This window comes from Argentina silus (assembly GCF_951799395.1).
Source record: "Argentina silus genome assembly, chromosome: X".
Lineage (NCBI taxonomy): Eukaryota > Metazoa > Chordata > Actinopteri > Argentiniformes > Argentinidae > Argentina > Argentina silus.
The window spans coordinates 42,229,374-42,245,938 of record NC_139653.1 but is presented as its reverse complement, the minus strand read 5'-3'; positions in this window follow the sequence as shown (position 1 = coordinate 42,245,938).

Genomic DNA, 16,565 nt, shown 5'->3' with positions numbered 1-16,565 from the left:
GGGAAGCTCATTCCACCAGCGGACAGTGACAGTGAAAAGCCGTGACCAAGTAATGCGGCTGCTGCATCCACGTAGAGGCGGCGGTGCCAGGCGGCCAGCCGAGGTGGACGAGCGGAGTGATCGGGCAGGGGTTTGTGGGCTGACCATTGCTTACAAGTAGGGAGGGGCTGTTCCCTTTGCCGCCCGGTAGGCAAGCACCAGGGTCTTGACCATGAGATGTCTTGGCATGCAGCTGGTCAAAGGATGACCTCACGAGTTACAATCGTCTCCACATTCCAAGGGGGCACATACTCAGACAAGAGAGGCCCTGTTGTTTCAGTTAGTGAGATCATTGCAGTGAACAAGGTATATAATTAACACTTGTGAGGTAGTACATAATGATTAATAATAACAGCATTAACATGGATGTTTGGTCGTCACCCAGGGCCTGGAGTATGGTGTCCACCGTCACAACAAAGTAGACCTTGAGGGGGTCTCTCACAGGAGCCATTCTGTTATTTTGTCACATTATGCCAAAAAATTAATACTAATAAGAAGGGTCTTTATGTAGTTGATAAACCTTTAAAACTGTGTATCACAAAAATGTCCTCTAGGGGCACTAGTGGGTAAAAGAAAACGGGTCCTCCAAACCGAACTTCACTGGCAATGGATGTTAATTTCATGATCTAAATTTCAATGTGGGTCACCTTAAAAATTAAAATATATATATATATCTACCTTGGGACCCTTCATAAGTGAATGTGTAAATGAACCCTGGTTCACAACTTACCTCGGGGAAGAGGAGAGTAGAGTGGATACAGCCTCCTGGTCCAGGGGGTTGGTATTGGAGGAGGGCTCTGGGTCTGACCCGGGGGCTGAAGCATCCTCCTCACTGGAGCCCTGCTCTAAGATGAGCACCAGGGCTTTCACCACCCTGCGGCACAGTCGGCCCAGCTGCATCTGCATGGAATGGAATCTGATTTCTAGCTCCACCAGCCTACCCTGAGCACAGTCCACCTACTGAGAGATTCTTCCATCAGAGAGAGAGACGTTAAACATACTTATCAGTCAGACTCCTTAGGAAGTTGATCAGGATGGAAAAATCTAACCAATCTAACCGATAATTACGGTGGAGGATGAGTCTGCAATGGATGATTATGTGTGTGCATATGTGTTAGGATGTCAATGAGTGTGTGAGTGACTTGAGGGGGGCACTGGTGGGGTCATCGTTGATGATCCTGATGGCATGGGGGAAGAAAGTCAGTCTTAGTCTCTCTGTTCTTGCTGCATGGCAGACTAAATATCTATGATTTACAGTGAGTACAGTGATTTACAAAGAGAAAACAAATGCAAAGTAAACATATTGTCCCCCACAAATATGTAGCACCCCTCTATAAAAGGAGAGTGATGGAGAAACCTGTGAATAAAGCAAGACGTTTATCCAGGTTTGTCGGCTACATCGGATTTAATGACAGCAGTGTAGACCTATGTAATACAGCGAAGGACTGACGCTCGGAAAAAGGGGGTAATGTCTAAATTAATATTATTAGTAGTGTTTTATTTTATAGTACTCTATAATTGGGTAGACATTGATATGAACTTAATATGACTAAATGTCATATAAATTAACTTTATAGCACCATCCCACTTTGAAAGTGGTGGGACGAGGGTTAGAGTCATGCTGAAAATCTAAAATATTGTATGAAATAAATATTTAAAATAATATTATTATTGTTACGTCCCCACATTTGTATGCGTGTGGTGTCGTTGTTCTGTCTGTTTGTTTCTCCCTCTGTCTCTCTCCCAGGTATTGGTTCGTCCCCCTGCCAATCATCGTTTCATCTGTCAGTCCCCCTGTTGTCCTTCGACCAATGGTTTCGTCTGGTTGTCATCTGTCGTCCAATTAGAGGGGCGTGCGTCTATATTTAAAACTCCCGCTCCCTCTTCAGTGGGGGTGTGGTGGCATTGGTTAGCGGTTCTTTCTGTCATTGTTTCTACGTAGTGTTTGTTCAGGGTATACGCTGCTCTTGCTCTAGTGTCTGTTTGTTCTACCACTAGCGGTTGCCAGCATTATATGCACACACGGTATGTTACGTCGTCGTCGTCGTCGTCGTCGTCCCCTTTCTATCCCTAGACTTGCATCTGGGGGGTTCGTAACAATTATGTTCATTAAATCAATTAAAATCCATCAATATGTATTGTAATGGATAACTTTTCAAAATAAATTTCTGACACTATGATCTAACAACAAAGACTGGCCTATACAAGGGAAGGGAGGAGAGTGAGACTTTTGCTTGATTAATGGAAGGATTACAGTTAGGAGAGAGAAGAGTTTCAGTGCAAGCAGATGGCCAAACCTTTATGGAGAACACTTTACCAAGAGCCTGCGTTTCCCCAAATCCTATCACAAAGGAGGTTGTAAGGGTCTAGTGAAATGTTCTTGCCACAAAATTGTATAGCATATACACTATAGAGGATTTTATCTATTAGCATCTAAAACTTTAATTGAGAAGTTGATAAGGTGGGACAACAATAGTTTCTTAATGGGAAAATAGTCTCACTACCAAAGTGTCTGAATGCTATGCTTCCCAACTTTTGAAGATACAGATGAGAGCCTAAAATGAAAGCAACATCAATTTGATTGTCTACAGAGGAATTTGCCTATATGTGATTGACAGGGTTCAAACCTGAGTTCTGTGCACCACAACACCACAAATCTGCCTCTTAGCTCTGCCCATCTCTCACTCCCACCTTTCCCCCATCTTTGTCCCTCACATATCCCCTTCTGCCTCTCACCTCTCTTCCTCTCCTATCCACCCCCACCTCCCCCTCATCTCACCTCGCCTGACCTCGCTCTATCTCGGCCTCACCCCACCCCCCTGCCCAGGGCTGGGGCTCCAGGACCCGTTCATCAACCGAATCAGGGACAATTTGCTCTAACCGACTGGATTTGGTTATAAGGACTGCTCAATGTTTCCCCACATACACACTCTATTTGCCCTGTATTGCCCAATATACAGGACTCTTATGGATTGCTCGTACCGCATGATGCACAGGGTGGGAGTTAGAGCAAGTTGCTCTGTGAAATCTCTTTTTAGTCGAAAGCACTTGATTTGGTTAGTCTGCAGATTCTTTCTATCGCACTTTAACTGAGACAGATTTTTGTTTAACTGTGCAATGTATATTGTTGTAATTTATCTATCACTGTAATATTCTCTGCATGTAGGCTACTTCAAGTTTAGGTGAACCGATCTTGATGACAAACGATTTTTAGGTTGTGCGTAAGGGCATGTCTGCCACTCGCGCCTGCTCACGTATCAACCCCGGCGGACAAAAACGCATTTCATCCTTGAAAACGTAATTATTTAATTCTAATATAATTGTATTTGTATTATTTATTTACTTTATTTTTATTAACGAAAGTATGAGGTGGTTACATAGTTGAAGTGAAGCTGGATCTTAGGTCGATCAGGGAGGGTAAAATAGTTTGTAAACAATGTTAATCTGACTCCAATTAATAATAATAATAATAATAATAATAATAATAATAATAATAATAATAATAATAATAGATTGGCTCTCTACTTGCGTAACTAGCCGAATATAATAAGCCTGAGGTTCATAATCAGGACGCCCTTTATATGTGTTCTCTGAGCTCGAATAAGTTCCATCTAGCTCCATTAAGACTTCCGGTTTCGCCTATCGCCGTTTTCGCGGCTTCAAAATAAAAGCGCGAGTTAAAAAAATGATTGGAAAGTGATGGGATCACAATATTTTCTCTTATTTTTGCAGAAATAATGACAAATTACGCAACAGAAAGTATATACAATTTTGAAAAAGTAATTTTGAGCTTTAAAATTTACATATTGGTGGAATTACATTTTACATGTACCTATTATATTTGTAGAAACTGGACTGTACAGAAGATTTCAATACATCTCTGGCACTACTCTACTTGGGAGCACTTCCAGAATGCACATCAGGTGAGTTTGAATCTAGAGCGATGTCATTGCAAATGTTGCTGTCTATTTACTGCTGCCATTTACGCCGCAGAGTACCCAATCTGCACTGTGTATAACACATATAATGGACTGTACAGAGCTATTTTTCAAAGATTTCAATAAATCTCTGGTAACACTCTTTGGTAGTCGAGAAACCTGCTAGATTAGGTACTACAGAAATCCGCCAGACTAAACCTCTCCCCAACCACGTAAACATGTTTTTTTTTAAATTATTATTATCGGAAGCCGTACAGGGTTATCCTTACATTGCTTAGCACAAATACATTCAGAAAAGTCACATTTTAGCTCTGTTTGGTGGTGAGAAGAACAAATGCAACAATTCCTGCCTTTGCTCCACAATTGAGTGTTCAAAGTAATACAAACAAGACTGAACATTCTGTAGTATTACGATTTACTTTTAATATACACAATGTTAAAATACAAAACTTCGTTTCAGAAAACGTCAATACTTTTCTACAAACAACCAATTAATTTTTTTTACAATACAATGACAATCTAAAGGACATAAACCAATTGTTACGTCCCCACATTTGTGTGCGTGTGGTGTTGTTTGTTCTGTCTGTTTGTTTCTCCCTCTGTCTCTCTCCCAGGTATTGGTTCACCCCCCTGTTCGTTTTGTCCATCACTCCCTCTGTTGTCCTTCGACCAATGGTTTTGTCTGCCTGTCATCCGTCGTACAATTAGACGGACGTCCGTCTATATTTAAAACTCCCGTTCCCTCTTCAGTGGGGGGTGTGGTGACATTGGTTAGCTGTTTCTTGTCACTGTTTCTTCTTAGTGTTTGTTCAGGGTATCTGCTGTTCTGGCTATAGTGTCTGTTTGTTCTACTATGCGTTTGTTCTACTATGCATTTGCTGCCACACCTGTAGTTAGCCCCAGGGGAGGGTGAGGTAGGCAGGTAAGACGCCCATGGGCTTACACCTCCATCCCGCAGGTTTATCTTTGTCTATTTACATTAGGTTAGTTTCCCCAGGCGGGCGCCCCCTCTTGTATTTTGGGTTTAGGGTAGGCGGGCAAGACAGTTAGTTAGCCAGATAACAGACTTTGTAGTTAGAATTGGGGTGTTATTTTTATTTTCATTTCCCCTCTCTGTGTTCCCCTGTGTTATTTGGCTGTTTGTTAATTGTATTATTGAATAAATCTTCCTTGTTTTTGGCATTTTATAAAGTCGTCCTAGTAGTTTGTGTTGCACTACCACAACACCAGCGGTTCCCAGCATTATATGCACACACGGTATATTACGTCCCCCCCCCCTTTCTATCCATAGACGTACCATATGGGGTGTTCGTAACACCAATTAATTAAACACGTTTTTAAGTTCTTCTTGAGGAGTTCTTGACCGCTTCTGGAACAGAAGACAAAGTCTGTAGAAGAAAAAGATACAAAACAATCAATAACTTGACACCTCTGCACTGTGGCTCCGGGCCTGGGCCTGCTGCACAACCTGCAGGGCACAGCTGGAACAGCAACAACGTCACTGTGTTAGAACTTTTGATATTGATAGAAAGAATTGGAGATTCTTTATTGAAGAAATCCTGTTCCAGAATGCAGGGTCACTAAACTAGCTAACTTGGAAAAACAAATCAGATATATCTCCCCCTGCTACACACATATATATACACACACACACACACACACACACACACACACACACACACACACACACACACACAATATCTATCTATCAATCAATCAATCAATCAATCAATCAATCAATCAATCAATCAATCCAGCTGTTACATGGTGTTGTGCAGTGCCCCCTAATGGGCGTCTCTGCACTGGCACAGCTGTGCGGCGGTGGAGAGTATCTCAGTGACGGTGTGGGCCAGGTCAGCCAGCAGCACCACCACGATACGGCAGGCCAGTCCTCTGAGGGGTAACGGAGGCCGTGACGCGGGTGAAGGCACTGGTCCCGCTGTCCAGACCCTCAGACTGGGCCTAAGTCATATCTGGGTTTTTTGATAAATCGAAATCAGCATTGAAATACACGTTTTACTTTCCGCTGCTCAACTGAGGGGTCAAAATAGTGTGTGTGTGTGTGTGTGTGTGTGTGTGTGTGTGTGTGTGTGTGTGTGTGTGTGTGTGTGTGAGAGAGAGAGAGAGAGAGAAAGTGCAAAAGAGAGATTGAGTGAGTAAGTAAGAGATTGAGTGCTCAGTGAGGATGATGTTAGGTGTGTGCGTGTGCAGTAAAGAGGTGTAGTACAGTATTATGGTCAGCAGGGGGCTCTGTGTGGTCGTCCTGTTCCTTCTCACCAGTGAGGGCCACCATGATGCTGTCTACAGCTGGAGGGGCAGCTGGGATGCCCTCTCATTAGAGGGCTCTGGGTTCTGAAAAACAGTACACACAGCAAGTTTACACTGTGTTGTCACCTTGCCGTGTCTGAGTAAGTATGGGTGAATGAGTGAGTGGGAGAGAGAGTGTGTTTACCTTGGCACTGAGCAGGGTGTGTGTAATGATACAAGGTGTGTGTTATCTTAGCAGTAAGTGCACTAGGCTGACTGTAAGTTGTTACCTTACCGTGAGTGAAGACTCGTAGAGAGGGAGAGAGACAAAGAGAGAAAGAGAAGACTGGACTTAATAGGGTTAGGGTTAGCGTCTAAACTTCAGACAGTTATGGACATGATAAAGCGATACATATAATATCAAAGAGCACTGGACTGACTCCACCAAATCCTTCTATATGAGAGTGAGATTAAGTGAGTGAGGTGAGGTGAGGTGAGGTGAGGTAGGTAGGTTGACAACCGGTAATCAATACGCTGACAAGCTGGATCAAATCAAATCAAACTGTTACTGTAACATTTTTCAGATGTGTTTGTGGAGGAATTTCTCAAAGAGAAAGGCAGGTACATAGGAGTGTCAGGTAGCTAGATATGTTAGTTATCCTGCTGGATTGTTTAGGTTACTTACAGTAGCTACAGGATCTTAAAATTATAATTCTCCAATAATGTCATTTTCAGGCTCAGTGACATTCATTTTTTAGTTGAATATCGCTTCACTGCAACTGAGCGTCTAACAGCTGTTTTCCAAACCCCCCTGGGGTGAACTCACTCGCTGGTCTCAGAGGCCAGGGTCTGCTCGAAAAAGGCATAGAAGGCCAGGGTGGAGGAGACTGTGGCAGAAAGCTCCATCACCTTCTTCTCCAGCTGAGCCTGCTCCTCCTCTCCCTCACTCAGCTTCTGGTGCAGCACACCTTATCTCTGAGAGAGAGAGAGAGAGAGAGAGAATATATATATATGTGTGTATGTATATATATATATATATATATATATATATATATATATATATATACACACACACAGTTAACCAAGTACAAGTTTAACAGGGGAGGAATATATCATTTTCTGTTAGTGTGTGTATGTGCGTGTGTTACCTGAACTCATGATGGTCATCTGCAGGTTCAAGTCTCCAATCTGTTGTGTAGCATCTTGGAGGCTGGAGGTAGCTTGGTCCAGTTCCTCTTGGATCTGGTGTGTACAAATGACAGGAAATAACAATCAGCCCTTTATGGTAGAGTGTCCAGATGGAAGCCACTCCTCAGTAATAGTGACACAGCACATGACAGCCCGCTTGGAGTTTACCCAAAGGCACCTAAAGGACTCTCAGACCATGAGAAACAAGATTCTCTGGTCTGAAGAAACCAAGATTGAACTCTTTGGCCTGAATGCCAAGCGTCACACTTGGAGGAAACCAGGCACCGCTCTTCACCTGGCCAATACCATCCCTATGGTGAAGCATGGTGGTGGTAGCATCATGCTGTGGGGATGTTTTTCAGTTGCAGGGACTGGGAGACTAGTCAGGATCGAGGGAATGAACGGAGCAAAGTACAGAGAGATCCTTGATGAAAACCTGCTCCAGAGCGCTGAGGACCTCAGACTGGGGCAACGGTTCACCTTCCAACAGGACAACGACCCTAAGCACACAGCCAAGACAACGCAGGAGTGGCTTTGGGACAAATCTCTGAATGTCCTTGAGAGGCCCAGCCAGAACCCGGACTTGAACCCGATTGAACATCTCTGGAGAGACCTGAAAATAGCTGTGCACCGTCGCTCCCCATCCAACCTGATAAAGCTTGAGAGGATCTGCAGAGAAGAATGGGAGAACCTCCCAAAACACAGGTCTACCAAGCTTGTAGTGTCATACCCAAGAAGACTTGAGGCTGTAATCACTGCCAAAGGTACTTTGTCATTATTGGGTATTGTGTATAGATTGATGAGGGAAAAAAATAATTTAATCCATTTTAGAATAAGGCTGTAACATAACATAATGCGGAAAAAGTGAAGGGGTCTGAATACTTTCCGAATGTGGTGGTGCAAGGGAGGCTGGTGGAGGTAGAAATCCGAGGACGGGCTCATTGTAATTGTCTCTTGTGAACACAAGAGGGCGCTCTCCCGTCATAATAAACATGAGAGTGGTTTAGTGACCAATACACAAAAGGTCTTCTCTTGACTGTAGGAATGCAGTGTTGCTCTGAGAAGCAAGCAAGCAAGCAACTAAAGCTTAATTTTTTATTCTGTACAGATTACATTGTGACCATGCTATGATATAAGTAGGCCTATAAGATTTGTTCTATTACCTCATATTTGCCCAAACATATAACTCTAAATTTGGTCTCAGCTTACATGAAAACCCCTAACATAGGCCACTCAACACTGTAGATGCTAATCATAATCATAAACCTTACCTAATACTAAACGTTGGGCTGTCCCAAGGATCCCAGTTAACATTTACCCTCTCAAAACCTACCCAAGACATTAGTGTGAGACCTGTTTATGATGTGACATATGTATGGGACTTCTATTTTGGAACCCAGTACTCTGTATTGTGGGTAGTGATTTAATTGGCTCTGGTACATGAACGGAGGGATTTGTGGGTGGAAAATTGGGTCTGGGTGCAAAGATGTAGCATGTGGAGATGTCTCCATTCCCTCTCTCCTGTTGGTGTTGAGACTCCAAACGTTAATGGTGTGGCTACTACATAACTTTCCAGTGAAAAAATAAATATAAAGCACTGAGGTCATATTGTCTGCTGTTTGTAAATCATCTTATGGACCTTTGCATAACCCAAGGCCTTACATTAGTCTACATCATTCTACCCTTCAGCCCTTAGCAACTTCACTAACCGATTACCATCTATTTACCACAACAAGAGTGTCTTTCTCTCTGTCTCTCCTTTGCTTAATATTAGGGTCAATGTTGAGCCCAAAGCGCTTTCTCTTTCTTACAAAAAAGCTATTCTAATCTGACTAATTCAACAAGATTGAATGTCTGATTCTACTTCCTTGCCTGTATGGATGTGTGCTGCTCATTCTGGTTCTGTGTTTTTCAGTGCCATTCAAATTTCACACTGTTTACACGCTGTGTCTCCTGTGTCAGAGAGATATCCTGGCTGCCCCTCAGATGAGCACCCTGGTGTTAACAAGAGGATGTGTGTATATGTGTGTGTGTGTGTGTGTGTGTGCATGCTTTTGCCGTGCTTTTGTGTGTGTGTATACACGTTTGGTGTGTGTGTGTGCATGTGTGTGTGTTTGAGCAGCAGCCAAGCTGTGGAAAGAAGAGCTGATGATGAGCCATGATGGGAAGGCTGCAGTTGTTATGGCAACAGATTAGTGTCAGCACTTTCTTTTTTTTTATCCCGTCCAGAGATTCTATTAGGTTTATCCCGTTGCCATAGATTTGGACAGGTTGAGAGCTCACGCCAATTTCAGAGGCACAGTTGGTCATCAGTGTAATGGTCCATTCACTGAAGGTTGCCTCTAGACTGCAGTCAGATGTAATGTTTATTTCTCATTGTTTTCAGTGGAGGATGGTGTTGTGAATGCAACTGTAATATCTATGTGATACCCACACCCACTGGGCAAATAGATCAATTTTCCATCGATTGACTGGTAATCCATATAACATCACCGTCTTTACATACAGTGACCTTCCTGACCAGTGTGTCTGACTCTACAGACACAGTCTACATGGAGTGGAGGGTGTCTCTCCACATGTTTAAAACCAAGCTGTAGCCGTGAAAAGCTTCCTATAGAGAACTCTGCTCCTCTAAATCTGTGTGTGTGTGTGTGTGTGTGTGTGTGTGTGTGTGTGTGTGTGTGTGCGTGCGTGTGTCTGAGCTTTAATCATTTTCATAATGTGGTGGTGGAGGCCCTAACAGCTATAGAAACACCGCAATGATTCATTTTTTGGCTAATCCAGTGAGCTTTTCACCGGCAGGGTGAGAATTAGAGTTTATGGGTCTCTGGCAGGCAATCATGACTGGGTCTTTTAGAGGGATTACGCATCAGACCACACTGGGAAAATTCCACAGAAGAAATGTTTATGACAGGAAGCCTGCAGGAGAGCCACATATTTGGAGAGAGTACTGGAGGATAGAATATAATGAAATTAGATTAGATATCTGCTATAGTGCATAAATTCTTGTCATTATTGTACTGTGTATATATGTATATATATTTTTTTTTATTGCAAGTAGCTTTTTTAACATTCCAAAACGCAAAAAGACTCTGTAATCCGCACTGCTGTTAATCAGTCAGCTTTCTAATGCAGCCATTCTGGCTCTCCTCTCACTAAGCAGTGGATGTGAATGTGAACCCCTGGGGATGGTCATGTTGATGACTGAGGCTTGAAGAGGAAGACAGTGATAGTCTTTGTCAGCTGTGTGTTGTGGTGTGTGTGTGCTTATGGTGCATGGCAGTGGGGAAGGATCTGCTCAAGCACACACTGAAAGTTTTGATAGTGTGAGCATCTGTAGACCATCTATTGGGCAATCTCCAAATAAAGCATGTTTCCGTATCACTAAAGGTTCTATGGGAAATCACATTGACATTGAGGTGTTGATGGTCTAGCTAAAGACAAAAACAGCAGGGAATCTATTGGTCGATTATGTTGTAATCAAACTGCAACGCTGCCACAGGGGCTTTATATCAACAGCAAGAGGATTTGATCAGATAAGTTTGATGTCTCATACCAGTCTAACAGGATGGAGGGAGAGAGAGAGAGGGGCGTCAGGGAGCTTCCGCCATGCTGGGAGGGAGGGGGGGGGGGGGGGGGGGGCGGCACGAGAGAGAGAGAGTTGTTAGGGGGCTTCCGCCATGCTCTATGTAGGTCAGTCATCTCTAAAGCTTCATGTCAATCATCTGTCATGTTAGGGAGATGTTGAGGCGGTAAGGTTGATGATACAATATGTTTCAGTACACATTCAGGTGCCACATGGGACAGGGAGTCCAAGAGTGTTTGTGGTGAGGTTTAAATACCAATAACCAACAGGAAACGGGGGGGGGGGGGGCAGAGAGGGTGGGAGACAGAAAGAGAGAGGGAGGGACACAGACAGAGAAAGAGAGACAAAGATAGAGAGCGGGAAAGACGGATAGCTAGCTGGCTGTATGATCTCAGAAAGGGAGGCAAGGTCGAAGAGTCCTGGATAAATGCTTTTCTGCTGTTGTTGAAAAGCAGTGCGTTTTTGCTATTGTGCTTTTTCAGTGGAATACTTGCTTTAGGCATTAGGCTAGATTAACAAGACTTTGACTGAATGTGAACATTTTCCATGCACCTCTGCACCAGCTTCATCTGAGCAAACTAGCTTTGTAGGGTTTGAGTTTTCTCAGCCAAGTGGGCGGTTTGGGTTTGAAGAAGCCAGCCAAGTTTAAGGAATTTTGTTGAGTTATTTCCCCTGCTGTGTATTCTAGCTGTGATAGGAATGTCACCGCAATTCTAGAACTACTAACACACCAGGTGACAAATCATACTGCTCTGTGACACACCAGGTGACAAATCATACTGCTCTGTGACACAATACAGAAATATGATGAATAATGGACCTATTTGATGAAAGAGACATGCGTACACTCTCACTGTCTAAACCAAGAGTGTATGCACGCATACGCATGCACGCATGCGCACACACGTACACACGCACACACACACACACACACACACACACACACACACACACACACACACACACACACACACACACACACACACACACACACACACACACACACAGCAAACATAAGATGGTCGGTGTGCAGAGCAACATGAGTCTGCCGTGATGCACATCAATTACTGCATCTGTAATTGTGTTTGTCCAGTGTGTGGGTTCCTTTCTCTGCATATTTGAATCTGAATCCCTCCTCCTCCTCCTCCTCTTTTCTCCCTCTTTTATGTTGACTTAACATCGCTGAACCAACTCTGTATGTATTGTCAAATTAAATTGATTCATTCACTCAACCCAACCAAATATAGGCTGACAACAACATCCATCTTGGTTACAGTCCCGCCCACCCCAAACCAGAGAACACATGGAATGTTTAACTAACGTCTCTTCTTTTTAAACATCAACAAACCCCAACGGTCAAGGGGGATGATAAAGTTTCAGCAGGAAGTAATAATAATAATAATAACTTTATTTATATAGCACCTTTTCAAAACAGTGTTAAGAAGTGCTTTACAAATGTGCAGATAAAACAGATATGCAAATAGAAAACAGTGAACACATTAAAAAAGAATTAGTCACTGTAACAGTGACTGTTATTCAAAAGAGAAACGTTTCCTGGTTTGTTCCCGGAATATCAAATTTGTATGGACTGTACAGTTATACTACATTTTGTGTCATATCTATCTGTGTTTCATGGAGTTTATTTATCATCCTGTGTATTTTATTAATGCATTTTATCTTTGTAAATAAATACCCATTTATTTCAGTGATGTGTTAGACCACCATGTGGGATCAATAAAGTAAAGCAAAGTAAAATAACATAATACACACATAGCACACTAGCATCCCACAGAAAATTAAGCTTGGCTGTGCATTCTAAATGGTTTACTAGCTAGTGAGGATAATGGATTATAGCTGTATTTTAGTGGATTGGTGAAATGCTCTTCTTTGTGATTATTTGTTTCAGGGGAAAGTGACTTGTGCTTGTGCTTTTATTCATTGACTTCAGCCAAGCCCTTGCTGTCAGACGTACACATTTTCATGTCAATGATTGTGTTTAAATTGCCTGCTTGGGTTGTCTTGCCCCTCTCCCCATTATTTCAAACAGGGCTGTGAATAAGATGTGCTGTGGCTGGTTGTGTGGCTATCTGAGGGGGAGTGGCTCCGGGCTATAGATTCACTCACAACATGGCCGACACCTGACTGCTGACACAGCTTCTGGTAGATACCATTAGGTGGGTAATTACAGATTGATACAGCAAACCCATATCACATTTTGCATTCCACATAGTTTTGTATTTCAGTTTAATCAATGAACTATGCCTACACCGGAATGGCAATTAGGTGGTCTGAGAGTCATATTGATGTGATTCAGATGAAACAGTTCATTTGGTCACATAGAACCCTATATATGGTTCATATGTAGATGTGTTAAAAATTGATAAGCAAATCATTGATAAGCAAATGATTTGTAACTATAGGCTACCTATAGGTATAGATCAGGGGAGGCTGGTGGAGGTAGCAATCGGAGGATGGGCTCATTGTAATGCATGGAATGTGTTTGATACCATTCCTCATTCCATTCCATGCATTAAAATGAGCTCATCCTCCGATATCTACCTCTACCAGCCTCCCCTGGTATAGGTACATATACCCCTACATACTGTACATGCAGTCAGCTACCTATAGAGAGGGGGGATTTATAGGGTCCTACAGTATGTGGTGGTTTAGAATGCAGTAGCCAATGTTATTTGCCTACACATACTGGTAATACTTTATTTGGATAGTGCCAAATAGATGGTTTGTAGATGTTCAGTAGATGTTCAACTAACTGTCAACAACATTTCAACTAACTATCCACTAGCTCTAACCCTAGCCCTAACCCTAATGTTAACCCTTACCCTAACCCTCAACTTAACCTGAAATCTAACCCTAGCCTTAACCTCAACCATTACCCTAACCCCTACTCTAAACCTAACCGTAACCATAACCGTAACCCTGGCAAGCTGATGCATATCAACAGAGTTGCAGTTGGTAGTTAATTTTGATAGTTTGAGCAACTGTAGATCATGTATCATCCATGAATGTTTCAAGTGTGACCATAAAAGATTAAAGGGTAGAGATTAAACACCATAGACTAGCCTATGTAAATAGGTGCTTAACTCCAAACACAGATATGAGAACTATGGTGCTTAACTCCAAACACAGATATGAGAACTATGGTGCTTAACTCCAAACACAGATATGAGAACTATGGTCAATAATCCACATGTTTGCATGTACTGTAGCCTATGGTAAAAAGGTGAGCCAGATTTTGGTCAGTTTACAATTGGGCATTTGTTGTTGAGTGTCATGGAGCATTGGGAGAACTACATTATTCATGATCTGGGCTGGTTTCAAGGACACAGACTAACCCTAATACTAGAATAAAATGTACCTTTTTAATTAAAAATGGCAATTGGTCCTAGACTAGGCTTAATCTGTTTGTGGGAAACTGGCCCTGTAAAATATTGTTTAGTTTAAATGCACCTTTTGTGCACAGTGTGATATCCACCAGGTGTCAGTGCATTCCCTCAACCAATATCAGCCAGGAATAATCTGTTACTTTCTTTTTATTATACTTTGTAAAGTCCACTCACGTAGCCACAATACACATTATTGCATGGCTATTCTTATTGATCTCTGTGCTTCAATCATTGACTCAATGATCTGGTTATAAGCAGAAGTATGCATTTAGATTATTTCACTGACAAAACAAGGCTAACCACTTCCATTTGAGGTTGTATATTCTGCCCTGATAATAATTCATTCTAAACATGATCTATTTCAGGGGTGTAAAACCTTCGATTGATGACAACGTGATATGCCGCTCTATTTTCTTGCTCTGTTTCAATCAGACAGCGCAGCAGCGCAGTTGATTTTGGCGGATGAAGACACGTCCTCCTTCTCGGTTGAACTAGTGGCTCAAAGGGCTGGAATTGGATTTTTGCCAAGAGAGGCGGTACTTCGTCGTCTAGCGTTCAGCTCCATCACTAAACTCAAATCAGTAGCCTCTACAGCCGTTGCTCACTAGGCTGGAAAAGGGGAGAGTGATAGAGGAAAGTCTCTGCCAAATATTGTAAGGAATAATCTAACCCTTGGCTTTATTTGGAGGAAGATTTTACGACCCTCAAGAATAGGAGTATAATTTTCGGCAAATATTTCATGATTTATTTTTCAAGACTCGGCTTTTCTAACTCGACATTTATGGAAATAATTCAATTAATGTCTACTAGTTTCTCCTGTGCTTCATATACGTTAGAATATGTTCCATTGTAGCTTAATTTAGCTTTTATTTGTCTACTCTAATATATAGTCAGCTCTGTTTTATGTTTTACCTCTTGTGTAGTCTAGTTGTAGGTAGGTCATCTGCTTTGACAGACATACCCTACATGAGATTACATGCTTTGCAAATGTGATGCATTCCTTGTCCGTTTCAAGGAGGGAGTAGAAATCATCTTAATCTTGGGTGCGCTGGTTTGACAAGCAATTGTGGATTACCTTCCGTTTTTCTTGCGCAACATCGGACGTCTATCAATGAACATTTTTTCCCTTCATCGGCAAAATGAGTGCCTGTTTAATTGAATCAACCACATGAGCGCCGTCTAAATTAAGATCGTGTTCTGAGGGGGGAAAGGCGACGTTGCGGAAATTCCCCCACAAGGAGGAGAAACTGATTTTTATCCATATTCTCTGGAATTGTCGCCGCCTGCAAGAAAATGGAAAGCGAGGTTTTTACGCCTTTGTTGGAGGATTTTTTGCTCACGCCTTTGGTCGCTTGGGTAAGTCACCCTAATTAACTGTGCTATGGCATTTTTAGACCACTAATTAAGTGACCGGGTCCACACAGAATGCACTGTTGACAACTGATTTTGTTAAAACTGACACGTTTGCTTTGTGTGTATCCTCTTATTTCAGGTCAAGACGGCTGGGCAGTCGTTTGGTCAGGATGGCAGCAAACTGTCGGAATATATTGAATTGGTGGATGGCATTTATTTGAACGAGATTATGCTTGAGATGTAAGTAGTCCCCCTTCTCTCTCTCTCTCTCTCTCTCTCTCTCTCACGCCCTCTCTCTCTCCACCCATGATGAATGGCCACGCTTCTATCCATTGCATTGTCACTGTACAGTTCCCTACTTACACAGTGCAGGCACTGCTGACATACTGTAAATCCATGGCAAATTCTGACCGTTTGTCAAGAGCAAACAGAATGGCACCTTTTATCAGTCAAATTTCTGAGCCAATTATACAGTAACGACATAAGTCAATTATATCAGTTTGAGTGAAGTGTTTTCGAGATGCTTGATGCAGCAGTCAGTGAGTGGTTCCACCTTTGGCTCGACCCCTCTACATTTGTAGCGCTAGTCGGCACGGCAGCAGCTCCTCTTCCAGTTGAGCGGTCAGTCAGTCACAGAAAATGTCAGAACGCGAAGTGTCATCTGCAGCCTACTGGAAGGCTCCACGCCCGGCGCGCGGCACTGCTACTGTAGATCTGTAGAAGGACAGTTATTCTGCCTCTCTCACAGTCACAGCCTCACCTCACGCACCCAGCCCAGACCTTGAGGAGGTGGGGAAATTTAGAATCCGT